The sequence below is a fragment of the Stenella coeruleoalba genome, assembly GCF_951394435.1.
Source record: "Stenella coeruleoalba genome assembly, chromosome: 20".
Lineage (NCBI taxonomy): Eukaryota > Metazoa > Chordata > Mammalia > Artiodactyla > Delphinidae > Stenella > Stenella coeruleoalba.
Window position 1 is genome coordinate 3,901,229 of NC_137166.1, and position 26,311 is coordinate 3,927,539.

Genomic DNA, 26,311 nt, shown 5'->3' on the forward strand with positions numbered 1-26,311 from the left:
CGGGAGATGTGGGAAGGTTCCCCGCGAAAGGGAGCGGCGAGGACACCCAGAGAGACCCAGAAAGCGGGAGACGCACAGGGCCAGAGCCAGAGCGAGACAGGAGGACAAAGACAGAGGTGGCGGCAGCGAGACAAAGGGAGGACCGGAGAGCCGGGCGCAGCCGGGCCGCGCGGAGGAGGCGCGCGCGGCCGCCGACATGTGTGTGGTGAGGCTCCAGTTCAAAAGGGAGGGAAGAGGTGGTTTGACGACCAAAGTCATTGAAAAATTTCTGGCGCAGCTGCCCCGAGGCTCCTGGCCACGGGCCCGGCTCGGAGCTGAACCTAAACAAACCCCTGCGGCAGCCATCTGCTTGATTTTAAAATAAATCAAACAGTCTGCTGAGCCGGGATCGAGTTTCCATCTGCGCCGCCGCCCGCTCGCCGGCTTGGAGCCGCGCTTGCCTCTCCCAGCCAAGGCTCCTGGCAACATGTGGGCTGGTAATTCCTCCAGGAGCAGGGAAACTGGGCCCCCGCCGCCCCCAGCTCCTAACTGAAAGCAAGTGCTATTTTTACAGCCACCCACTGGAGCGGGGGCCCCAACAGGGCTCGGGAAACCCAGGCACGGGGTTAACGCTGACTTGCCTCCAGCCCAGAGGGGTGGGGGCCGCGCCATGGGGTGCCCCCCTCTGCCTCCAGGAAAGGGGCGAGGGGCTGAGCGCAGGGGTGCTGGCCCCTCCCGGGCCAGGAGGATACTCCGACATCACGTGAGACCCACAGGCCAGTCCCGACAGCCGTGGACCGCGGCGGGTGGCAGCAGCCCAGGGTCTCCCTGGAGTGGCTGAAAATAGCAGCAGGAATCCCCCTCCCTCAGGCTGGGGCCACCCTGGGAGGTGCCGCCCACCTGTCCCCTGCAGGGCCAGGCGACCAGGGTAGCCTGCCTTCCCTGACCCAGGCGAGAAACAGAGAAAGGGAAACACCAGCCTGGCAGGGTTCAGTAAGCCCATCTGTGCAATGGGCATAACACAGCCCTTCGGGTGGTCTCGGGGGAACAAGGATGGGGGTCCTAGGATCTTGCGGCTGCAGCTGGCACACGGGGGCTCTCTATGCCACCTTGGAAAACGCAGGGAGGAAAGAACTGACAACAGGAAAAGATGCCTTCCTGGAGAGCTGCCCATTCCCACCCCTAGGGATACTCAGCGATAAGACAGGCCCCGGCCCCCAGATAGGCGGCGGGGGGGCGGGGTCTCCATGCCCAGCAGGATGCCTCGCTTCCACAGTGCAGACCGCCCTCTGACCCCTGCCAGACGTTTCCCGACGTGTGTGCCGGGTTCCAGCAGGGAGATGCACGGGTGCAGGGGCGACCCCAGTTTCCCTCAAAGTCCTCAGTACACAAACCAGGGCAGGCCAGGGGCAGAGCGCGTCTGCACCAGCGTCACCTCTCCCGCACATCACGTTCCGTCTGAGCCTGGGTCCCCCTACTCAAAAGCACAGAGGGGAGGCCTGGATGGCTCGGGACATTCTGCATGGCCCTTTCAAGGGACGACCGACCTCCAGATGCAAAGGCTTTTGTACCGAGAAGCTGCCTCTGGTTTGCCCGGCCAGCACTTTCCTCCTCAGCCCCGAATGCAGGCCAGAAACGAAGACAAGCCGATTCCACAGGTACGGAACGTCCTGTCCGTATCAGGCACCCTCTCCCGCCCTCTCCCCTCGTCACCTGAGGTGCAGCCTTGGAGAGCCTGTGCGAGGCTCCCTGGCCCCTTCACACCCAGTCACCTGTGAGGTTGGTGCTTTCACTGCCCCCATTTTCCACATGGGGAAACTGAGCCAGAGAGTCAGCTACCCCAGGACAGAAACGGTACAGCCGAGGGCCCACACAGGACCTGCCCTCCAACACCATGCCCTCAACCACTGCGCCCTCCTCCCTTCTCCACGGGCATCCTCCGCCCTCCTTCCTCCCTCGGCTGGCCCGGCTCTCCCCATCCAAACCAGCCTTTGTCCAGATCCACGCAAACGTCCACCACGCTGCCTTCCACGGGCCAACTGGCTTATTTCCCAAGACGACCCAAAGGAGGGGTGCTGCAAACCCATTTTACACTGGGGGAAACTGGGGTCTGGTAAGTTGCCCAAAGCCAGACGGCCAGCAAGAGGCAGGAGACGGGACAGGAGCAGTGGGCAGTGGCCGGGCCTGAGCCTGGCACGGCACCCCTCCCCTCCCGTGAAGCCAAGCCTGGACAAGAAGGACGGCGCAGGCATGGAAAGGGGAGGGGAGGGGCCGCGCCCCACCCCCTGCCGGCCACAGGGTCATCTCTGAGAGTCACCCCTTCCCTTCTCCTCCTGCCCCAGCCCCTGCCCCTCTCATCCACTCAGCGAACCTTTACTGCGCACCTACCGTGTGCCGGCCCACGGCCAGCCCCACCCAGGAGACAAGGCGTGTGAAAGCCGCTCTCATCTCTTGGGACTCGCAGTCTGTAAGAGGGACGTGCCAGGCCATGGAGGGAGAAGGAAGGGAAGGACCACCGGGCGAGCGCACTGGCGTCCCAGGGCTGCCATAACTGATTATGACAAACCAGGTGGCTTCAACAACAGAAATTCGTTTGCTCGGTTTGGAGAAGTTTGAAATCAAGGTGTCGGCAGGGCCCCACTCTTTCCAGAGGCTCTAGGGGAGGATCCGTCCTGCCTTTTCTAGCTTCTAGTGGCTTCCAGCCATCCTTGCTGGCCCCTGGCTTGTAGCTGCATCCTTCCCATTCTCCTCCATCTTCACGTGGCCTCTGTGTGCGTGTCTGTCTCCGCCTACCATCCTCTCTGCCAGGGTCCAAATTCCCCTCGTCTTATAAGGACACCAGGCAGTGGTTTCAGGGCCACCCTCATCCAGTGACCTCATCCTAACTTGATCACATCTGCAAAGACCTTATTTCCAAATAAGGGCACATTCACAGGTTCGGGTGGACGTGAACCTGGGGCCACACCGGGCCCCAGCACCGTCCCTCGGCGCTGACCCCCCGAGCAGACCTCTCCAGGTGGACAGAAGCCGCTAACGTGGTGGAGGGGCCAGCAGGCACTCCACTCACCGAACCCAACACTTGCGTGATGTCAATCTTTTCTCTGTCTCTGGACAGCCAGAGCCTATTATGGGATATTATGTACCCGGAGGGAGGACGCCGCTGCCAGCTCCCAGCCTGGCAAGAGGCGCCTGGGGATGGCCTCCACCTCGCTTCACAGCTCTCCCTTTCTCTCCCGCTCTCTCTCTCCCAGAACCGGCCACAGAAAATCTTTGTGGGGACGACCGAGGCCTCCGTTCCCACACGACTGGCTCGGCGCAGCTGCCAGCAGGCGGCTGACCTCCGCCCCCGGGGCCTGTGAGCCTGAGCTGCCTGCGGACGCCGGTTTTCCCACCCCCGGCCGAGGGACTCCTCCAACGCTCCCCGCTCCTACAAGGACCTCAGCTCAGAGTCAGAGCCCAGAAGATGACCTTCAGGGTCGTGCAGTCCCCTGGAGGGCACTCCTGCCGGGTGTGAGCCCGGGCTCTGGGCTCCCCCGGCCTGGGGTGTCTTCCTCACACGGAGGGACCAGCCTGGCTGACTAAGGCTGTGAACGTGCAGGAAGATGTTCTTTGCACTGTTATTTATAATAGTGGAGGAAACCGTCTAAACGTCCAGCCATAAGGTGCAGTTAATAAAACCCACACAGCCCCCTTCACACACTGCTGAACATACTCAGCTGTCACCCCGCGGGCGCTGGACACCCCTACGGACGTCTGTTGCTCAGGCTGCCGTAACCAAGTACCAGGCCGGCAGGTTCAAACAACAGAGAGATATTTTTCTCACAATTCTGGAGGCTGGACGTTGGAGACCACGGCTGTTGGTAGGTTTGGTTCCTTCCAAGGCCTCTCTCCTTGGCTTGCAGAGGACCATCTTCTCCCTGTATATCTCACGGGGTTTCCCCTGTGCGTGTGTCTGTGTCCTAATCTCTTCTGCTCACAAGGACACCAGTCCTGCTGGATCAGGGCCCACCCTAACGACCTCTGTAAAGACCCAAATATAGTCAAATACAGTCACATCCTCAGGTGCTAGGGTTAGCAGTTCAACACAGGAATTTGTGGGGGGGATACAATTCAGCCCACGACAGGAACCCTCCACCCAACGGAAGCCGTTTGACAGGCCACGTGTCAAGCGACACTGGCACCAACGTGACACAGAAGCTTTCAGCTCCCTGGTCGCATGAGATCCGAGAGTTCAAAGATCCCATCGGCTCCCAGGAAGGAAGCCCTCTCTGAAAGGCTCTACCCCAGGAGACAGCGTCAAAGCCAAGGAAAGGGCCTGGGGCAGCTCCCAGCTGCAAGTCTCAGGAGCTGGGTGGCCTTGGAGAGGCGACCCCACACCCACCTCGCAGGTCGTCAACATGGGAGGCCGGGCTCCCTGCTCCACCTGGCAGGGGCGCCTGGTCTACAGCCCTCCACCCTCACTACTGGCCTCCTTGGGCTCCATGGTGACTCCAGCTCCACACAGGACAACAAGGTGTCACCCACAATCCAGGCCTTGCAAGGCAGGCCCCTCCGGTTCCCATAACCCCACGGGCAGCTGGAGAGGTGCCACCCCATTTCACAGATGGCGGAAGCGAGGCTGACACAGCCCGCGGCCTGTCCAAGGTCACAGGGCACGGAAATGCCTGCCTCACGTTTAACAGTAAGACAACCCGGTGATCGCATTAACGTGTGTTTCAGTGGGAGGGGCTCCCATCACCTCGTGAACACAGCCGTACCAGCTTTCCAAGCCCTCCTCCAGCCTGGACTTACGTGGACGTATTTCTTTAAGGCTGTAATCGAGACACGGGTACAATGTTGTGCTCTGCTTACGTTCACTCAGCATTAGATCATCAGCTTCTCTGTGTTGAAATGGGCTCCGTGGCTGTCATTTTAAAGCCACAGAATATTCTATCCCCAGGGATACACAACAGTTTGCCTAACTGTATTTTATTGTTGGATGTTCAGAACTTCCCCACTATTATAAATAACAACGCAAAGAACATCTTTTTGTGTCTTATCATTTGCATTCTTGCAAGTTCATTCCTTTGGATGCATTTCTAGAAATGGGATTATTGGGTCAAAGTATGGAGCGTTTTTTTTGTTTTGTTTTGTTTTGTTTTGCGGTACACGGGCCTCTCACGGTTGTGGCCTCTCCCGTTGTGGAGCACAGGCTCCGGACGCGCAGGCTCAGCGGCCATGGCTCACGGGCCCAGCCGCTCCGCAGCATGTGGGATCCTCCCGGACCGGGGCACGAACCCGCGTCCCCTGCATCGGCAGGGGGACTCTCAACCACTGCACCACCAGGGAAGCCCTGATATTTTAGTAGTTTTTATGTAACTATTTCCCCATCTATTATTTGTGTTCTCTCTCATTTGAATCACCTATCCAAAATTCCCAGTCTTTTTGACAGCACCCTGGGAGGCCAGAAAGTTCAGAATCAGCCTCTGGTGGCCCAAAGCTTCAGGACGCCAAGGGATCGCTTTCTGTGCCTGATTAGTGGCAAGGGACAACCTCTCCCAGGGACCCTTCAGCCACAGCTGCCCCTACTGCCAGGACAAGTCCAGCGGGCAATGTCGGGCTGACGGCTTGGGGCTTCTGCTCCCTACCTCAGTCACGTGCCGCGGCCAAGCCCACGTGGCTTAGATATAGGGTTGCAGAATGTGGGCCAAGCAGCTGAAGGGACACTGCTCTGCCTTGTGTGACCTGAGGGCTGGCCATGAAGAAGCAGGTGCTGCTGAAGCCGTTTCTGGAACTTTGAGTTGCTCCAGAGGGTGTCTCCCTAATGTGGGGCAAGTGAAGGTGATGGGGACAGGTTGGGAGAAGGCAAATGTCAATGGGGACGCAGGCCAGCCGGGAGGCCAAGAGAGACCCAGAAAAAGCCAGGAATAGAATCCGGGCTTCCTTTACATCCAAAATAATCCAGGTAGGGGCAGGCGGCTGAGAAGCTGGGCGCCAAAAGCCACATGGTGAGGCACCGTGGTTGAGACAGACACTGATGGCCTGGGTTCAAATCCCGGTGCTGCCCTGACCCGCTGTGAGACCACAGGCTGGTTTGCTCATCTCCCTGTGCCTCAGTTTCCTCACCTGTGAAATGGGTTCACAGTGCCCGTCACGGGGCTGTTGTCCGAGTTAACAGAGCCAATATATGTGTGCAGCTCAGCAGGTCTGTGTTCAGAAAACAAAAACTTCAGACGCGGGTGACGCACAGCCAGCCCACATCTCACCCGGCTGGTCCGCAGGAGGCCGCGGCGAACCGCAACCCACCAGCCAGCCGAGCTGAGAATGGTTTTTACATTTCACGTTAAAGAATTGTAAAGAATAAATAAATAACAGAGAAGAAAATGCGGCAGAGACCAGAGACGGGCCCGCAAGGCCTAAAATGTTAACGACCTGGTCCTTTAACAAAAAGTTGGCCAAGCCTGGTCTACAGACACCCAAGTTTCTGGTGGTCACAGAGAGGGGACGGGTGGTGTGGGGCAAGGACCTGAGGACTTAAGGAGAGGAAGCAGCAGGACATCAGTGTGCGAGCGGAGGGCTGCATGGGAGGACCTGCGGGTCAGAGACAGTGCCGGGCCCAGCAGCGGGCACCCGCTCGCGTGTCCACCGGGGAACCGGGCTGGTGCGCCTCCGTGGGGTAGAGAAGCAGCCGCTGAGACACCTCGGGATGAGGCCCAGCCACGTGGTGTGGCCCCCTCCATCGGAGCTCAGAACCCAGATCTGGAGGGAACCAGAGAGGCCGCAGGGCCAGACCCCAGGGAAACAGCCGGCCCGTCCAGTCACCAGCCAGTCGGTGCTCCACACTACACTTGGGCCCAGGCACCTGGGACCCTCCTGAACACCCTCTGTCCCCAAAGACCCTAGCTGGACCTTCTGCACAGGGCTAACCTGGCCTGGACAGGGTGCTCCTTGAGAGAGGCCCTGGGATGGGGACGCAGGGACACCAATGCCATCCTTGGCTACACTCTAAGGATCACGTCTGCCCTTTCCTGGCCTGGTCCCTTGGGAAAGCGGCCGCTGCTTCATGCGCTGCCCCTAACAGCCACTCCGGTCTTCATCTGCCACTGCATGCCCAGCACAGCACCTGGTGACCCTGAGGGGGCGTTTGAATGCGTAAGTGATCGGCCCCCGAGGTCAGCTGTAAAGGGTCACAGTCCACCTCCCACTTTCAGACGAGAGAGCAGAGCCCGGGAGAGGTGCAGGGCCTCATCTGAGGTCACCCTGCTGGTCAGCGGCAGAGCTGGGATCTGTCCCAGCACCGTCTGGCCCCAAAGCCCGGCTCTCTCACTGCAGCCAGCCTCGTGGGCGGACGGGGACCTGCAGGCACTGCGGGTGGGAAGGAGCTCTGCGGCTGGGTGGCGAGGAGACCTCCAGAGGAGCCCAGTTACCCCTGCCAGGGGACAGCCGGCCCCAGAAGACGGGGCCCCGTCTGTCTTGCTCACTGCCGTCACCCGAGGTCTGGCACTGGCCGGGTGCTCCGCAGGAATCTGCTGAGGGACCGAGGGGCCCCCAAGACCTTCCCGGTGGGACTCTGGAGCCCTGGCCCTACAGGGTCTCCCGGGAGCCCGAGCAGGGGGCCAGGGTGCAGCTTCTGAAGGTGCTGGGGACAGGGGGCCCCTGGGCCTCAGCTCCACATTTCACCGCCTTGAATGTAAAACAGGAGGGAGCGAGAGAGCAGGCGAGCACAGACACAAACAGCCCCCAGCCGCCAGCCTGTCCCCATCACCAAGAACCCTCCGCTCGGCCCTGCCAAGAGCCGGGGCCAGCAGTGGGCCTGGAGAATAAACATGTCACTGCAAGGCCAGCCCGCCGGACCTCTGGAGCCAAGAACCGCCGGAGGCTGTAAACAGTCTCTCTCTTGGCCGCAGACTCTGGCCCACCTCTCTGCGCTGGGAATTAGCACTTTGCCTGCCATAAAGACAGGGCAGGCGGGGGGGGGGGGGGGGGGGGCGTCTGGGGAGGGGCAGTGGGCAGGGAAGCTGGGCTGGCCCAGGGCCAGCACCTCCATCCTCGCAGCCTGCAAGCTCCCCCTTTCTCGAGGAGGCAGTGGGAGGCTGTGAATGAATGGGCCGCAGCGAGGCCCAGCTGGGCAGTGCCGGCCGCAGGCTGGAGAAGGGACAGGGGAGGGGTGAGGCCTCCTCTAGGGGCCCTGGACGTGGCCAGGGGCGGCAGATGCCTTTCACAGCACCCCAAACCCCACCTGGGGCTTCCAGCTGGATCTCGAGGAGGCAGGGGGTCCCTGGGCAGCAGAGGCCCAGGCCGCGCTGAGCAACCTCTCAGCCGTTTCGAAAAACCTCTCTCACCAGCCCTGGGGGGCAGCCACCACTCACTCTGCCTCGGACGGTTCCGGTTGCTGGTTCGTATCAGGCCCCAAAACTGCTGCCTTCATTTTGGTTCTACCCTCCAGAGCCACAGATCTTCTCGAAAGGCAACTCTAGCCATGCCACCCCCACTGGAACCCTTCAACGGAACCCTTGCCCTCCACACCATGGTGCTGCCGGCCCTGCTTGCCTCCTCAGCCTCCGCCTTAGACAGCCTCCCCGCCATGTGCCTTTCTCCTGCCTCTGGGCCTCTGCACACGCTGTCCCCTCTACGGTGAATACTCTTGCCTCCTCTCTTATGCCTTGTTCACTTCCTCTTATTATTCAGACCTCGGATCAACAGTCACCTCCTCCAGGAAGCCTCCCAGACATCACCCCCTGCCATGAAGACAAAGGCCCCCATGACCTACTTTCCTCCCAGCACGTTCCTCTCCTTCCAAGCCCTTAGCCCGGCCACAACTGCTTGTGTGTCCGGTAACCAGCACCTGTCTCTCTCTCCCACCAGACTGGGAGATGTGCGAAGAAGGGGCTGTGTCTGGTTGCACACATCACGGTTTCTTAGTCACCAGGCACCTGGTCACACTCAGTAAATAAATCATTGTGGAATGAATGAATCAGTGAATGAAGGGGTCATCTGAATGGCAGTGTCACCTAGAAAGGTCACCCAAGCTCAGTTCAAATCCCCTCGCTGGTCTGGGAGGCCTTCACGAGCAGGCTGTGTCCCCCGCTCCTCGGAGCTCCCCATGGCTCCTGGCCTAGAGGGACACCCACACCCCCTGTGGACAAGAGCATCCCCCCACCACAGACTGTCACGACTGCGGGGATGAAAGGGTTTGGGGGAAACCAAAGGAAGGGAGAAAAAGCAAGGCTGTGATGACCGTGGCCTGAGCATGGACTGTCTGGCCAAATGTGGGTTCAAGTCTTGGCTCTGCTGTGCAGCCTTGGGTCAGTGGTCTGACCTCTCTGGGCTTCAGTTTCTTCCCCCACAAAAAAGGACATGACGATCACAAGGGCTACGCAGAGGATCAAGCGACCTAAGATGTGCAAGTACGGAACCAGTGAGAGTCTTACGATTCATGATTCGGGAAAAGCACCTGTCCAGAACATTCTGGAGGCTTCAAGGGTTTTCTCCGGAATGTCCCAACCAGGGGCTTCAACGGCCTGGACTCTAGAACTCTGGGCCTGCGGGGTACCGCCCACCCAGTTCTTACCCCGTAAGGAGCGCTGAGCACAGAGCACCCCCGGCTGCCTGGCAGGGGCAGGGCAGACCTTCATCACAGCGGATCTGGGGCTGCACGACCCTGCCTTCCAGGAGCTCAGCCTGCCTCTGGGGACACTGGGGTCCCAAGGAGGATGGCCCCATGGGGGGTCAGCTCCCGCTGGGGAGAAGGCACAGCCTCGGGGTGCAAAGACCACAGTTCAAATCCCACTCCTTAACCACAGTGAGACACCACTGCACCCCACCGAGGCAGCTGGAATCAAAGAGACAGGCAATAGCAAGTGTTGGTGAGCATGTGGGGGGCTCAGAGGCCTCACAGCTGCAGGCGGGAATGGAAAACAGTCTGGCGGTAACCACGTAACCCAGCAATTCCACTCCCAGCTATCTACCCAAGAGAATGAAAGCATTACACTCACACGGAGCCTCACACGGATGTCCGCCGCTGTACTATTGACAAGAGCCAAACAGCAGAAACACCCAACTGTCCATCATGTGATGAATGGATACACAAACGGATACATCCAGACAGTGAACGCAACTCAGCCACAGAAAGGAAGTCCTGACACAGGCTCCCGCACGGATGAACCTTGAACACAATAGGCAAAGTGAAAGACAGCAGATGCAAAAGACCATGTATGAAATGATTCTATTCATATGAAACGCCCAGAACAGAAAAATCCATACAGACAGACAGACCCGAGCTCACTTTAGGGCTTGCGGGGTGGAGTGGAGACTGAGGAGCGACTGTTCACAGGCACACGGTTCCTCTTCGGGGTGATAAACACGCTCTAAAACAGACAGCGGTGACGGCTACACGACCCTGCGAATACGCTAACCCTTGTGAATGTGAACCGTACCCGTTAGACGGGTGAACCGTGCGGTGTGTGGATTCTATCTCAACAAAGCTGTTATAAAAAAAAGACGACCGCAGTCCCTAGCCTCGGCTTCCTCATCTGTAAAGTGGGAGTGGCTCCAGGGTCTTGCCCTCCTTGCCCCTGGCTCTGCGTCCCGTGAGGCAGATCTGGGTGGCGCGCATCGGTGGGCCCTGGCCCTCTGGCTTCCGGTGGGAAGGGCCGGCAGACGAGAGGAGAGCAGGGTATTGGCTGCTCCAGCATCCTCCCCGCAGGGACACATGGACCGGCCGTGTCCGGTGTCCAGTGCATGGCCCTGCACACAGACCCCATGGCTCGCCGACAGCTCCCTCCTCCTGCCCTCGGGCCCCGGGGCTGCCCCTGCTGCCCTTATCGGCCCAGGGAGTTGCCCGCTGTGCTCTCGCTACGCCTGCCCATGCCTGGGCACACCGCCCCTGCTTTAAGCTCTCCTCGGCCGTGTACACAGGTGTGGCCCTGGCTGCCAGGACCCACCCTGAGCAGGCCCGATGCTCACGCCTTGCAGAGGAGCTGCAGGCCTAGAAGGCCCACAGGTCAAGGCCGGCCCTTTAGAGGCTCTGTCTGAGTGGCCATCGGGAACCGGGTGCCAAAAAGGACAGCTGGAGGGAAGAGGACAGGGGTGGGGCCCCGGGGCAGAGGCCCCAGAGCCAGGTGGGAATTCAGAGCTCAGGTGCCCCGAGGTCCGGCTCCCAGAGGAAGCGACTACGGCCCAAAGAGCCACAGCATCTGGGGAGCAATCGTCCGTGGGGCCGCTGGGGCTGGGAGCCTCACTCCCCGTGAGCACAGATGTTCCAGAGGCGGGGCAGGAGGGGAGCGGGAGAGGCCGAGGGCTGGCCGGCCTCCCCGAGGGGCTGGGGCGCAGCCAGGAGGCCTGCAGCCTGTCACCAGGGCGGCGGCGGGGTGAGGCCAGACCCCCGTCCTCCCGTCCCGCCTGGACGCCCAGCCTCACTCCACCCTGGGCCTGGGGAGACCGCATCTAGACTCTGAGGAGGGTCCTCAGGCGAGAGCAGACGGAGGGAACTGGGTGTGATTTCTGTCCGAATGGAGGTTCCCAGGCCGTCAGCAAAGTCATCTCCAGACAGACACGCTCGGCCTCCAGAACCACAGAGGCCTTTCCAAGAGGCACGTGGGTCTCCAGGGCGGCAGAAGGCAGGGGGACGATTTCTTCCGTGGGTCCACCCTGAGGATCACAGCACCCCGTGAAGGCTGACAGCCCCAACCAAGACTGTGAGAACTGGAAACAGGCACCTATTCACGAACGCCGCTACCAGGCAGCAGGCCCCCGGCCTCAGGAAGCCAGGCCGGGCCTTCGGCAGAGGTCCCTGGTGTCCACAGCCCGCGCTGATGCCGCAGAGCCTCGCCCGGGCTCCCGTGGGAAGGTGGCTGGGGGGAAACTCCCTGAGACCCTGGCACTCGGCTCCTTCCTGGGACGCTGCCGGATTCCAGAAGGCAGTGGGGACCCGGCAGGAGAGGGTCTGTGACGAGGACAGCCCACCCCGGCCCTCACCACCCAACCTGCCCGCCGCTGGGCAGGTGGGGCAGCCCTGGACCCCAGCTCTTCCACGCTGTGGACCACAGAGCTGACGGGCCTCCACAGGCCTGGACGGGGGGTATCCTCCCACCCCACCTCCCTGAGCTTGGTTAAGGCCCCAGACCGCCCACCAGGCTCTCATTTATCTGAAAATTTCCTTTTCAACTATTTTAACCTTCTGAAGATTGAAAAAAACAGCGTCATTCGCCATCCACAGATGGTAAGGGAAATATATCAGGGATTTCGTTTGAAAGCACTCCTTTCTTCATCCTCAGTTCCAAAATCTAAAAGCCTTTGAGCGAAAAAAAATTCACAAGTTTGTGGCAAATTTTACTTTATGTCCATGTGACCACAATAACATACATGTAATATATATATACATATACACATATACATACAGAGAGAGATTTGAGTAAGACTCCGGGCCTTACGATTTCCCGCCATGTGATCCACGGCCAGTTCCACCTGCATCTCTGGGTTCCTAATAAGACTTCAGTCGTTTAAAAGCACCAACCACACCAGGAAATGCTGGCCCAGGGGAGAGGGCTTGGGACCCAGAGACCAGGGCCCTGAATTCAGGGCTGGCCCCCGCAGGACAGCTGTGTGACATGGGGGAAGTCACATGACCTCTCTGAGCGAGGTTTCCTTGTTTCCCTGCTCCCGAAACAGAGCGTCTGTGCAGCCACTGAGACAATGAGACCAAAGTCCCTAGGAAACACTCCACAAATATCAATTATCCCTATGATGACACTGAAGTAGGAGAGATCAGTGATACTGGCCTGGCCGCCCGAGACTGGAGATACGGAAAACATTCAAGGATTCTTCCAAGAGGTCCCTGGCCCAGAGGGAACCTGGAGCCCCGGGAGAGAGAGAAAACTGGCTCACGAGGACAAGCCCCGTTAGTGACAGAAATGAGACGCAAGTGTATCTGAAGGTGGAAGGAAGCGGGAAGAAGAGCGTGACAGGGGACAGGTGAGGGAGAAGGTGATTCTGTCCTCAGACAGCAGAGGGAAGGGCGACAGTCCCAGCTACTTTTATTCAGGGCAAAGTCAGGTAGACATGGGGATCATGTCTTCCAGCCTAAGAAGTCTGTCTCCAGGCCTGGCTTGCCCCATGCCCCAGCTGCCGTCCGCATCGCCCCCTCGTCTGTGCTGGGACCACTGCAGTAGCCTCCCGCCTGCTCTCCCAGTCACTAGGCTCCAGACGGCACCTGGGCCTCCACACGGGAGTTGGCTTTGTCTCTGGTCACATCAGGCCCCCGCTCAAAATCCTTCCCCTGCTGCCCCTGGCTGAGGCACTTTGAGTGGTCAGAGTGTACCCTCTGGACAGAATGTCCCCATTTAATCCCTTCTGGATCCTGAGCTCCCAAACTTAGATTTCAGAGAAGAAAAATAAAAAAGGGGCAGAGGCGCAAACTCCGAGTTCCCACCCAAAGCACTTTTGACAGACAAGAAAAAACTGCATATTTACACAGAAATAAAGGAGGGGGGATCTTGGTGCAGAAACTTGTCTCTCTTCGCAGCTAAGCCAATATGCCTCTGACAAACTAAACACAGTAGGACCTCTGTTGTGTATTTCTGGAGAAGGTGATTACACTTCAGAATAAACACATCTCCCTCCCCCGAGTTTTTGGTCAAAAGGACTGGTGTCTGTGCCCAGGTCCATGTGAGCCACACTGGGGGACGGCGGAGTCCCACGCCCCAGCACACACCCTGCCAGCACAGAGGAGGTCTGGCCGGGAGGCAGCACCGGGACCTGAGGAGCCAGGAGCCCGAGCGTGTGTACTGGGGGCAGGGTCTCTGCACTGCTCGTCAGAATCAGACGGCAGCGTCCAGGGTTGTCTGGGGGAAGTCTGGAGCACCTCTGAAGCCACCGGGGCCTCCCCTGGGGGGAGCTGTCAGCATCCATCCCCAAGTCCAGCCTCCGGCCAGCAGGACTCTGGACCACCTCCTTCCCACCCTCCCAACTGTCTCACCTCTCCCACCAGCCACCATCGGACATGCTGCGTGCCCTACCTGTCCACTCTTTACCGCCCGTCTCCCTGGCTGCAGGGTCAGCTCCGGGCGCGTAGGGACTTCGTGTTGTTCATGGCTTTGCGCCCCCTGCCTGTCCTGGGACAGGGCCTGGCCTGCAGCTGTCACTTAGAAAATGTCTGCCCAGTGAATGCACTGGGCCGGCCTCTCTCATCCATCCATTCATCCGACCAGCAGACGAAGATCCTTTTCTCTTTCACATCTAGGGACATGTGAGCCCCTTTCTCTGTGAGCCCCCGTCCCCATGGCTGGGGGCTGGGGTGACCTGTTCCGTGACCCTGAGAGCCCCCCAGGGTTACGGGACGGCTGGGAGCTGGATGCAACCAGGGTTTCCTGTTTCCTTCCCTCCTCTCACCTCCAAACAGGCACCGAGAGCAAGGACCCCTGAGGACCACAGCTCAGCATACAGCATCCCCCATGTGGGAGGATTCAACCAATTACATATGTATGTGTAACGGAATCAGTGTGCTGTACGGCAGAAATCAACACAATGTATACCAACTATACTTCAACAAAAATAAATAAATTAAATTAAATTTAAAAAAAAGAAAAGGCATTCTTGGCTGGAAGTAAGAACTGCTGCCTCCTTGGAGAAAAAACGTTCAGTTTGTCATTGACTGAATCTAGAAATTGCCCTGTACGCTCATCACACACTGAAGGTGGAGTAAGTTCGTGCTGACTTTGCTCCGATCGGACCAGCTCAGCTCCAGCCACGAGGCTGAGGGTCAGCCCTGGTACAGCTGTGCTGCATGGACGAGCCGCCCTTTTCCAGCTATCAGAGCTCTTAGAATTTTCCCATTTTGCCAACCGGGAGACAGAGGCCCTGGATTAAGGGGCTTCGCTCCAGGGTGACACAGAGCGGGGACGCCAGGACCAGGTTCCCTGACCTGGGTGACACATGGCCTTGATCCTGGGAGAGAACTGCCAAGTGACCGGGGGTACGGAGGTGTCGACTTCAGCCCTGCCGAGGGGCTGATGCTCTCGGGACCGTCAGCAGCTGGAGAAACACAGCCCCTGTTATGTTTCTTCTTGAATTGCAATTTGGTGAGCTGATTTCTTTGGGATTTGAGGCCCTCAACTGAGATACAGAGTCAAGATTTTAAAGCTGGAAGGGCCCTGGGGGTCAGAAGCCTTTCCCGCCCTTGCCCAGGCGAGTGAGGGCCTCCCTGTGTTACCAGTCTGTTCCCCTGGGGCTGACCCCCGGCTCGGCTCTTGTCCCACTGTCCTGGAATCGCCTGCCCATCTGTCCGGCTTCCCCACCAGGCTCTGAGCTGCTCAGGACTGGTGCTCTCCACCACATCTGGCACACAAAAGGTGCTCAATAAATGGTTGCTCAATGAATGAATCGCACCCACCCCCGCTTCTGACCCCAAGGAAACAGAGAAGTTTACGCTGATGGTCCAAGGTGACCAGATTAGCCAACGGGTCCCCAGCAGAGTCTCGAGACTCCCAAGCACAGAGTGACCTTCGAATTCAGTTAAAAATGGATTATGCTGACCTTAATAAAAGATCCGTTTAGCTTCTAGATGAGAGAACACAAATTCCAGCAGGTCCCGCCCCGTCTCAACACGCGGCGCGCGGGGCTTCCTCCCAGTGCTGCCGGGGAGCACGTGCGCAGGATGATAGCACGTCACTGGAGGAATTTATGGAGCTGCCCAAGGTCTGGGCAGGCCTGGCTGCCAGCAAGGGTGGGGAGGGCAGCCTGGGTCCCACTCGCGGTGGAGACAAGCTGACCTTTTAAAAGCCTCAGATCAAACTCTATTTAATACTCTGTCATGGGGACTTCCCGGGTGGCCCAGTGGTAAAGAATCCGCCTTCCAACGCAGGGGACGCGGGTTCGAGCCCTGGTCGGGGAACTAAGATCCCACATGCCGCGGGGCAACTGAGCCCGAGTACCACAGCTATTGAGCTCCCGTGCCCCCAACGAAAGAGCCCGCGGGCCGCAAACTACAGAGCCCATACACTCTGGAGCCCGCACGCCACAACTAGAGGGAAGCCTGAGAGCTGCAACTAGAGGGAAACCCGAGCAGACCGTGCGACGTAATGAAAAGATGCCGCACGCCTCGACCAAGATCCCGTGTGCCGCAACTAAGGCCCGACGCAGCCAAAAAAAAAAAAAAAGGAAAATAAATAAATAAAATTTAAAAATATTAAAAAAAATACTCTGTAATGGCCTATATGGGAAAAGAATCTGAAAGAGTGGATATATATGTGTAACTGATTCACTTTGCTGTACACCTGAAACTCACACAACATTGTAAACCAACTATACTCCAAAAAAAGTTAAAAATAAAATGACATAAAAACCTCAGATTGAATTAAAAAAAATCCCCAATGCCCCCAACACAAGGGGAGTCCTGGGCACACAAGGGGGTCATTTTTTCCTTTTCTCCTGAAACTGAAAAACGTAACACACACTCATTGCACGAGTCAAACAGTGCAGGAGCATGTGGGTAAAAAGCCGGCCATTCCCCTTGCTCTCTCCGTACAATCAGACGCAGCTCCTTCCCCACTTTTCTCCGTCTTCACATGAACACAAAAGTCCAGAGAGGAGAGCGGCTTTCTCTCCCATCACCTAGACTCTCCTAGAGCCAGGGATTGACATCATACGGGCATCGCTCCAGTGGCGGCACTCATCACGGATCCCCAAACCCTTACAAGCCCCCAGTCCAAAAGTTCTGGAGACCAAAACTGCTCTGCACCCGTTTGTCAGCAAAACCTGCCCTGCCTGAAGGCTATATATAGTCCCCGCTTCTCTCCCACCGGGTATTCACATTGTGCCACAGGGACAGGACGGGGTTTGATTCCACGGTGCTGCCCCTGGCCCTGCTGAGGCGTTAAGTAAAATGCAGCATCAGCACTAAAGCATCTTACTAAGAGGCTGAAAAAATTCAGCAACGTTTCTGGCCTGAAAGGCATCCGGCAAGGGATGTGGACCAGAAGTGACATGAACGGCAGCTGCTAACGTTCACGGCAACAAGCTCGCCTCCTTTCTAACCTTTTCATGGTATTCACGGTAGCACAGTGCCCGGGACGTCCTGAATCTTCTCTGTCACAGAGAAATTCACGGGGTAAATTTCTGCTACCACACGCGATGCTGCAGCAGACACCCGGATACACACACACACACACACACACACACACACACACTCGAGTCCTGTTTTCTACAGGGTTGACCAGCAGTGCATACCCCAAATGGTGGTGAAAATACACTGCAGAAGAAGACAGCTAGGTGCCACGTGGCAGGGTTCCAAGACGCTGAAATCAGAGAGCTGAATCCAAGTCCTGGGTCTGCAGACTGGCAGCTGTATGACTCAGGGCAAGTGACTTAATCTCTCTGGGCCATGGGGAAAATGAGAAGCTCTGAGGCTACATCCAGCTCCCACTGCGGCCCAGGCCTGGGTCATAGCAGCCACCTCCCAAGGGGGTTATACCTGTTTCCTTTTCTTCTCCCAACCTGCCTGCCTAACGCCACTCAGAAAAATCCTTCTTTTAAAAAAGAGACATGCACCCCAGTGTTCACTGCAGCACTATTTACAACAGCCAGGACGTGGACGCAAGCTAAGTGTCCATCGAGAGAGGAATGGATAAAGAAGGTGTGGCACATATATACAATGGAATATTACTCAGCCATAAAAAGGAATGAAATTAAGTTATTTGTAGTGAGGTGGATGGACCTAGAGTCTGTCATACAGATTGAAGCAAGTCAAAAAGAGAAAAACAAATACCATATGCTAACGCATATATATGGAATCTAAAAAAAAAAGGCACTGATGAATCTAGTGGTCGGGCAGGAATAAAGATATAAATGTAGAGAATGGACCTGAGGACACGGGGTAGGAGGGGGAAGCTGGGGCAAAGTGAGAGAGTGGCATGGACATATATACACTACCCAGTGTAAAATGGATAGCTAGTGGGAAGCAGCCGCATAGCACAGGGAGACCAGCTCGGTGCTTTGCGACAACCTAGAGGGGTGGGATAGGGAGGGTGGGAGGCAGACACAAGAGGGAGGGGATATGGGGATATATGTATACGTATAGCTGATTCACTTTGTTGTATAACAGAAACTAACATAGTATTGTGAAGCAATTATACTCCAATAAAGATGTATTTAAAAAAATAAAATAAAAATAAAAATGTGCTACTTCAAAAATAAAATAAAATAAAGCCACTTCTGTTACGTTGCTCTCAACCCTCACTCCAAACACAATGGCTTTTCATTGCCCCAGTGAATGGAGTCCAACCTCCTCTGTTGGTTTAAGAAAAAACAAACAAACAAACAAAAACCTTATATTAAAAATAATAAACCACCTGAAATTCTGTCAACCTGGCTGGCTTCATCTGTGCCTGTTTCTGCCCCATCTGAGCACATCCACACACAAGGGCACGTGGCTTGATCACGGCGGGTGGACAGCCCTGCATCCCAGTGTCTGCCCTTTACATTATCTCTTAAGTGTTTCCTATGCTGAGAAGGAGACTTCACGTTGATCTGAGAGCCACGGACCCTACGACCGTCCCCAGCAGAGCTACACCCGCCTTGCATGCTTGCCTGTAGCCACATCACCCTCCTCTTTAAAAAAATACAAAGACTTCGGCCGCTTGTATCCTGCTCCCTGGGCACTTCTGCCCACCTCAGCCCTGGCATCAGAACCTCAACATCTCACACTGCAGAGTGTCTTGTTAAGTACTTCCTGAAATACATTGTGCAGAACAGAAGTCCTTCCCCTGCCTAGAGGGTCACAGTACATGTCAGTGCATTAAAGGCACTGATAAGTCCTGCAGCACACAACCCCGTTTAGCTTTCTTTAATTTCCTTTCCCAAATGTACGTGAATGAGGAAAAAAATCATGCCAACACCCGAGTCCTTAGTGTTCCTTGGCACACACTTGGGGGCACACTAAGTGTCTGAGGTCACCTCGCACACTTCCGGAGCCATCTCCTGCTCAGAAACCTTCCCGAAGGCCCCCACCATCTCCCTAGTAACCGATCTGAATCCTGAGCCTGGTGTTTGTGATCAACAGTGTCTTCTGTCCTTTTACCTCTTGAAAAAAGCAGCTCATTGTGGTCACTGCCACGTGCAGACCCGGAAGAAGCAGACCCAGACCAGCCCCTGACCAGCTGGGTGATGTTAGGCAAACCCATTAACTTCTCTGAGCCTCAGTTTTCTCGTCTGTGAAATGGAGGAGCCAGCATCTCAGCACCACCGTCTTAGGATTCTAGCCTCCCTAGGGGTCGCAGCTCACAGCTCCGGCAGAGACCAGTGGGGTTACCAGGTTCAAGAACCGCAGCAAAGAGTCAACGTGATTTTTTTCCCACAGCAGTTCAGGAATGTGGAGTCAGGATGTCCAGACGTGAGACCCAACTCTCTGCGACCTGGCTGCGTGGTCCTGAGTAAGGCCTTAGCCCCTGAGCATCACTTCCTCTCTGTAAAATGAAACAGGCCTCACAGACACACAGACACAAACATACACAGAGACCACGCACACACAGAGACAGACACACACAAACACACACAGAGACACAGACACAAACACACACGTGGACACACACACGGGTGCGTGTAAAACTGGTGAAATCTGAATAAGATGGGCGGGGTGTGTCAATCTCGCGGGTGTGACGTTGCACTACAGTTACGTAAGATGCTACCACTGGGGAAAACTGGGTGATTTCTCACAACTATATGAGAAATCACAATTATCTCAAAATAACACGTTTTTCAACAAAGAAGGCTAACACCTACATCATGGGGACAATGCGAGTGTCCAACAAGATCATTCCCTCCTTGATGCCTAACCACGCAATGCGTGCTCAGTAAACAGACACTGAAGAACTGAATGAATGTAGGAACACGAGAAGCACACAGTAGGTGCTCAATATTTTCCTTTATTCTTTCAATAAGGTCTTATCAGTCCAGAAAAGTAAACTCATTTGAAGCCTGCTTGCTGGGTATGCTGTCACCAGAGGGCCCCCTGTGGTCTCCCCAAAGCAGAGGCTTTATCAAGACTTGCGAGTTGGGCTTCCCTGGTGGCGCAGTGGTTAAGAATCCTCCGCCAACGCAGGGGACACGGGTTCGAGCCCTGGTCTGTGAAGATCCCACGTGCAGCGGAGCAGCTAAGCCCGTGCACCACAACTACTGAGCCTGTGCTCTAGAGCCCATGAGCCACAACTACTGAGCCCATGTGCCACAACTACTGAAGGCCACGCGCCACAAATACTGAAGCCCGCGCACCCTAGAGCCCGTGCTCCACAACAAGAGAAGCCACCGCAACGAGAAGCCCGCACACCGCAATGGAGAGTAGCCCCCGCTCGCTGCAGCTAGAGAAAGCCCGCGCGCAGCAACGAAGACCCAACGCAGCCAATGATAAACAAATAAAATAAATAAATTTATTTAAAAAAAAAAAAAGACTCGCCAGCTGCCTGGGGGTGGGGAGGAGGACAGGCGTTGTCAGCAGAACCAAGAACAGGGTTCACTCTTGCTTGGGAAGGTGTGTATTCAAATCTCACCTCTCTCCCAAAAGGGCTGAGGCGGTTTCCAGCAGAGGTCCAGGTGTGAGACAGGCCGCCCGCACCCCCATGCCTGCTCCCCTCCTGCCCGGGTCCCTGCCCACAGCCGGTCCAGAGAAGCTGCTCAGAGGCTGCCAAAGAAAACTTCCCCCTCCTGGTCTCCCAGCCCTCTGGCAACTTGCTGCATGGCTAGCAATGAGGCCAGGAGGTCCCCAGGCTCCCCACTGCCTGATGAGTCCATGCTAGGGCAGCCCCTGAGGTCACCCAGTAAGGGCCAAGGTGGGAGAGTGGGGGACAGGCCCAGGGTGGAGGGAGCTGAGGTTCAAGAAGGCTTACTGCAGAGCTGCCACTTCTGTGCAAACCCAGAAACAAGCTGGGTGTCCAGCAACAGGTGACCCAGGGTCACCCATAACATTCCTATTCGCAAAGGATACTAATCGACATGGGAACCAGAGGATAACAGCCAGCCTGCTGCTCTCACCTGTTATAGCTCGTCCAACCTGCAAAACAACCTTAGATAAAGACTGCTACTCCTCCACTTTACAGATGGGGAAATCATAGCACAAAGAGGTTCAGTAACTGGCCTAAGGACACACAGCTAGTAAGGGGTGAAGCCCCGAGCAGAACCCAGGCATCCTGGTCCACAGTCCGCAGTCCTAGCCCCTCTAAAACACATTCGCGATGTCCTAGGTGGAAAAGACTAGAAGACACATCATGCGTCATGGTCCCACCTACAGCAGTGTGTGCGTGCGTGTGTATGCACATACGTGCATTTAAAAAGGCCGGAAGCTCTGAGTGGCAGAATTCTGGGTAATTTTTATGACTTCCCTTGTATCTCTACCGTCTACCTTTTCAACAGAGACCATGTCAGACTTCAGGAAAAGATCTGAAACTGTTAAGTCAGCTGCCCTTGGTCCCTCCTTTCTCTTTCCAGGTGCCCTTCCTCTGCATGTTCCCACCCAGGCCCACAAGCTCTGGAAACTTCGCTCAGGCCTGAGTCCTTCCTGGCCACCATACCATACCCGCCCCCGAGGCCTGTCACGAGGTCAGGGAAATCTTCTCTAGCCAAAAAGCTTACACAGGCTTGCCTGAAATATACTTTACAGTGGCATAAACGGCTCTGTGCTCCCTGAATTTTCACTCTTGGGCAGGCGGAGGGAGTTGGGGGGTAAACGATAGCCCTTCTATTTGGGAGTCTATCTCACTGACATTAACACGGTGTTTACAACACCGGGAAATGTTTATGCTGGGACATTAAGTGATTAAGAGCAAGCCGCACGACTGCACATCGAGTTTCATTTCAACTTTGAAAAAAGAATGCATTGAAAATGCCCAGGAGAAAACAAGTAACAACGTTAACAGCAGCTGTCTCAGAGCTACGTGGAGAGCAGGTACTGCCGCTGGGCTGGGGGAGTAGTTCTCCCTTACTCCTTCGCGTACTTCCCCAAATCCCTACAATAATAATGGAATCATAATGAAAATAATAGCTGGCCCTTCTATGGGGTTTACTAGCTGCCAGATACCAAGCACTTTACCTGCATTAATTTACTTAACACCCTCTTTGAGGCAGGTACAATCACAAATGTTTCACAGAAGAAGGAACCAGGGCACAGAGAGGTTAATTTACTTGCCCAAGACCACACAGCTGGGATTGGTCATCTTTAAAATTAAAAAAAAAATTTTTTTTAAGTATTAAAACCATCTTTTGATACGAAGCCTCAAGGATGGAAAAGAATTTTAATATTTATTGAATGTGTACTGTTACTGATGTACAAATAAACGTAACCTGCCCACCTGCTTTTGCTCTTCTTTTAAAAAACAAATCGCACGTGCTGGTGGGCATATACCCCTGTACAGCCTCTTTGAAAACAATCTGACAGTTCCTCAAATGGTTAAACCTAGGGTTATGAGACGACCCAGCAATTCCACTCCACATATACCCTCAAGAGAAAAAAAAATACATTCACACAAAAACCTGTACGTGAATGTTCAAAGCAGCACTATTCACAATAGCTGAAAGATGAAAACAATTCAAAATACCCATCAGCCACTGAGCGGATAAACAGAACGTAGCCTGTGCACACAAAGGACTATGACTCAGCCATGAAAAGCAGCGAAGTACCGACACACGCTACAGTGTGGATGAACCTTGACAACATTACGCTGAGTGAAAGAAGAAAGGAGATGAGGGTTGCCAGGGGCTGGGGGGAGGGGAGAAAAGGGTTTCTTTTAGGGGTGATGAAAAATGTTCTAAAATTAGACAGTGATCATGGTCACAGAATTTTGTGAATATAATAAAAACCACTGAATCGTACACTTTAAAAGGGTACATTTTATGGTTTGCGAATTTATCTCAATAAACCTGCTATTGGAAAAAAAATATTTTTAAAGAATTCCACTCACCCAGAAATAATTCCCATGGTTCTGAGAGGACACAGGTAGCCGTGAAGACGGAGGGGCAGGGGATCCACAGAAGGATACTGTTCACCACGCAGCCTCACCCTCGTGAGCCCCGCATTTGTGCTTAAGGCTGGGGATTCCCCATGGCTTAGCAGCTGGGACTGGCCTTCCACAGGCCCTCAAATTGCTAATGCAAAAATATCAAGATATCTGTGACGGGAGGGATAGCCTTAGCTGATGAATTGGAAATATCCCAGGACACTGGCACTCTGCCTCGGCCTCTAACATTCTCTGTGTTCATGGGCAAGTCCCTTCCCCTCCCTACGCCTTCTTTGATAAAGTGAGGGAGGCTGGACTCAAGGATCAGTAAGCTTCCTCCCAGGACTAAAGAGACACTCTGAGACTTGTCATAAACGCAAAGACAAGAGAAACAAAAGTTGCCATCAGGTTATAGATGAAATATACTTTGTAGCAAAAGCATGGATGGACACCACCGTTTTCAACAGTGGATCCTTTGTAGAATAAAAAGTGAAACTTAACATTACTGAATATGTATGTTCTAAATAACAGAGCCACCCGTATATTAAAAAGCCAGAAGCATGAAAATCTGCAGTTCTGATATCATGTCTTTTTCTCTTCGGCATAAAAAAAATTAAGTCTAGCATCTTTCTGACTTACCGGAGGTTTGATAAAACCTCCTCAAGCAAAGAACATACCATCTTGACGTCACCTGTGGCCGTCACAAGGGCAGGCTGACAGAAATCATCTTAACACCCACTGGCTCAACACAGGGAGAAAAGGTCAGGCTTGGAAAATGTTCCCTTAAGCATAAATAACTTGGAAGCGGCCTGGTGGTTTCACAACATTTTGTCTACAATTTCAAAAATAGAACAAGAGAGGATGCAAGTGCAAGAGAAATTACATTTCAAGCCCAAAAGGACTCGTTCAAAACATTAAAGAGGCAGAGTCTCTAAACATAAACCTTTTGGGAGATCAATAATATTGATAAACCTCTAGCGAGACTGATCCACGCAAAAAAGAGAGAAGGAACCCGTGACCAACATCCGGAGTGCAAGAGCGGACATCACTACAGAACCTACAGACATTCAAAGGATAACAAGGGAATATTATGAAGGAGTTGTGCCAATTAACTTGACTACCTAGATGAAATGGACACGTTCCCTGAAAAACATAAATTACCAAAACTGACTCAAGAAGAAATAAACCTTACGGGAGACGTCTCCTTCAGCGCCTCAGGTCACCCACCCAGTGAAAAAGGAAACTCAGGAAAAGGCTACCTACTGGAACAGGTTTTTACTTTTATTTATTTGTTTTTATTTTATTTTTTGGCCACATGGCATGTGGGATCTTAGTTCCCCAACCAAGGATCGAACCCATGCCCCCTGCATTGGAAGGGCAGAGTCCCAACCACTAAACCACCAGGAAAGTCCCTGGAACAGGTTTTCTTTGGCAGTACGCGGGCCTCTCACTGCTGTGGCCTCTCCGGTTGCAGAGCACAGGCTCCGGACGCGCAGGCTCAGCGGCCACGGCTCACGGGCCCAGCCGCTCCGCGGCGTGTGGGATCTTCCTGGACCGGGGCACGAACCCGCGTCCCCTGCATCGGCAGGCGGACTCTCAACCACTGCGCCACCAGGGAAGCCCCCTGGAACAGGTTTTTAAACGTGGATGAAACTCGTGTGTTTTGCCTTGATGTCTCCTAGAAAGTTTATTTACTGTGATTTTTAAAGACATATACTTAATACCATCTTTATTGTTTTTTTCCCCCTATTTTCTCTGAGACTTGGATTTTGCCAGCCATGGGGCTCTTGAGGAATGCCATTCCCACGGCTGGTAAGGAATTGCCGTGTACAACGCACAAAAGAAAAACCAATGGAGGGTCCGAGGATAAAAATGTCAATGTTAGTTATTCTTTCCATGTAGTTGGAGAGACAGGGCTTACAGATATGAAGCAACCAGAAGACAACGGGAAACCACACATAATAAAGTGATGAATTATTACCAACTGGGAAAAAGCTGCAGACGGACAAGGGCCTAGGCCCTCGGGGGGAGCCGGGGGGGAGACTTCAGCTGGTAGGAGTTCACAAAGGAGGTTTCCAGGAGTGCGAAAATAGGCAGAAAAGTAGAAGAAAGAGCACGTGTCAAGATATGATGGTGGGAACAAGTCAGATGGTTTCAAGGAATATCGAGGAGTCAGCCCACGTGCATTGCGCTATGACTGTGTGCAGACGGGCGCAGATGTTAACAGTGGCTCTCTACCTTGGGGGGTCACACACCCCTCTGAGAGCCTAATAAAAGACACTGAGGTCCTATCCCCCGAAAACTGCGGATACACCCCAGATTTTGCATGGAGTTTTGAGGTTAAGAAATCTGTATGTAAGAAAGGGGACACGGTGTTGAGAACGATGGGTCTCTAACTCCCCTAACTCCTGACTCTAGCGTATCCCTCTTCCTCATGGCCTGAGCCAAAAGGTTCATCTCATCTCACTCATGGGGTCCAGATCCCTGTGTTTTTGAGGTCTATGGGTCAGCTCTCGAGAATGATGAGGACCGCAGAGGAAACTAAATGACAGATAGCAAAAGTGATCAGAGCCTGGGCATACATCCAGACAAAACTATAATTTGAAAAGATACCTGCACCCCTATGTTCACAGCAGCACTACTCACAGTAGCTAACAGATGGAAACAACTTAGATGTCCATCGACACATGAATGGATATAGAAGACGTGGTACATATATACAACGGAATACTACTCAGCCATAGAAAAGAATGAAATAATGCCATTTGCAGCAACACGGATGCAACCAGAGAGTATCATACTAAGGGAAATAAGTCAGAAAGAGAAAGAAATACCGTACAATATCACCTATATGTGGAATCTAAACTACGACACAAAGAAACAGCTCTATGAAACAAAAACAGACTCGCAGACATAGAGAACAGACTTGTGGTTGCCAGGGAAGGGGGGTGGGGTGGGGGAGGGATGGAGTGGGAGTTTGGGATGAGCAGATGCAAACTATTATATACAGGATGGATAAACAACAAGGTCCTAGTGTACAGCACAGGGAACCGTATTCAAAATCCTGTGATAAACCCCAATGGAAAAGAATACGAAAAAGAATATATGTATGTATAACTGAATCACTTTGCTGTAAAGCAGAAATGAACACAACACTGTAAATCAACTATACTTCAACAAAATTTTTTAAAAATAATAAGAGCCAACCTTTGTTGAGCATGTACTATGTACCAAGCCCTATAACACACATACACTACAGTAATTCCCATGCACAGATGAGGAAACAGGCCCACAGACCGACAAGCAGTCAGGTGGCACACACCTGCTGACTGCCACCAAATACCAACGTGGCTCTTGTCAGGGCCAGAGGTCACGTG

General features: G+C 54.5%; 1 protein-coding gene across 4 annotated transcripts in view; it reads right to left on the bottom strand.

Moving 5' to 3' along the window:
- Window positions 1-26,311, bottom strand: part of GSE1 (Gse1 coiled-coil protein) — a 473,992-nt gene that overhangs the window by 373,627 nt on the left and 74,054 nt on the right. Inside the window, exon 1 of one of the 4 annotated variants that reach the window (XM_079907159.1) lies at window positions 22,899-24,337. The exons of the other annotated variants lie outside the window; for them this stretch is intronic. The gene's annotated coding sequence lies outside the window, so the exon portion shown is untranslated. Of the gene's footprint in view, window positions 1-22,898; window positions 24,338-26,311 lie in introns of those variants that run through there. 4 annotated transcript variants of the gene reach the window in all.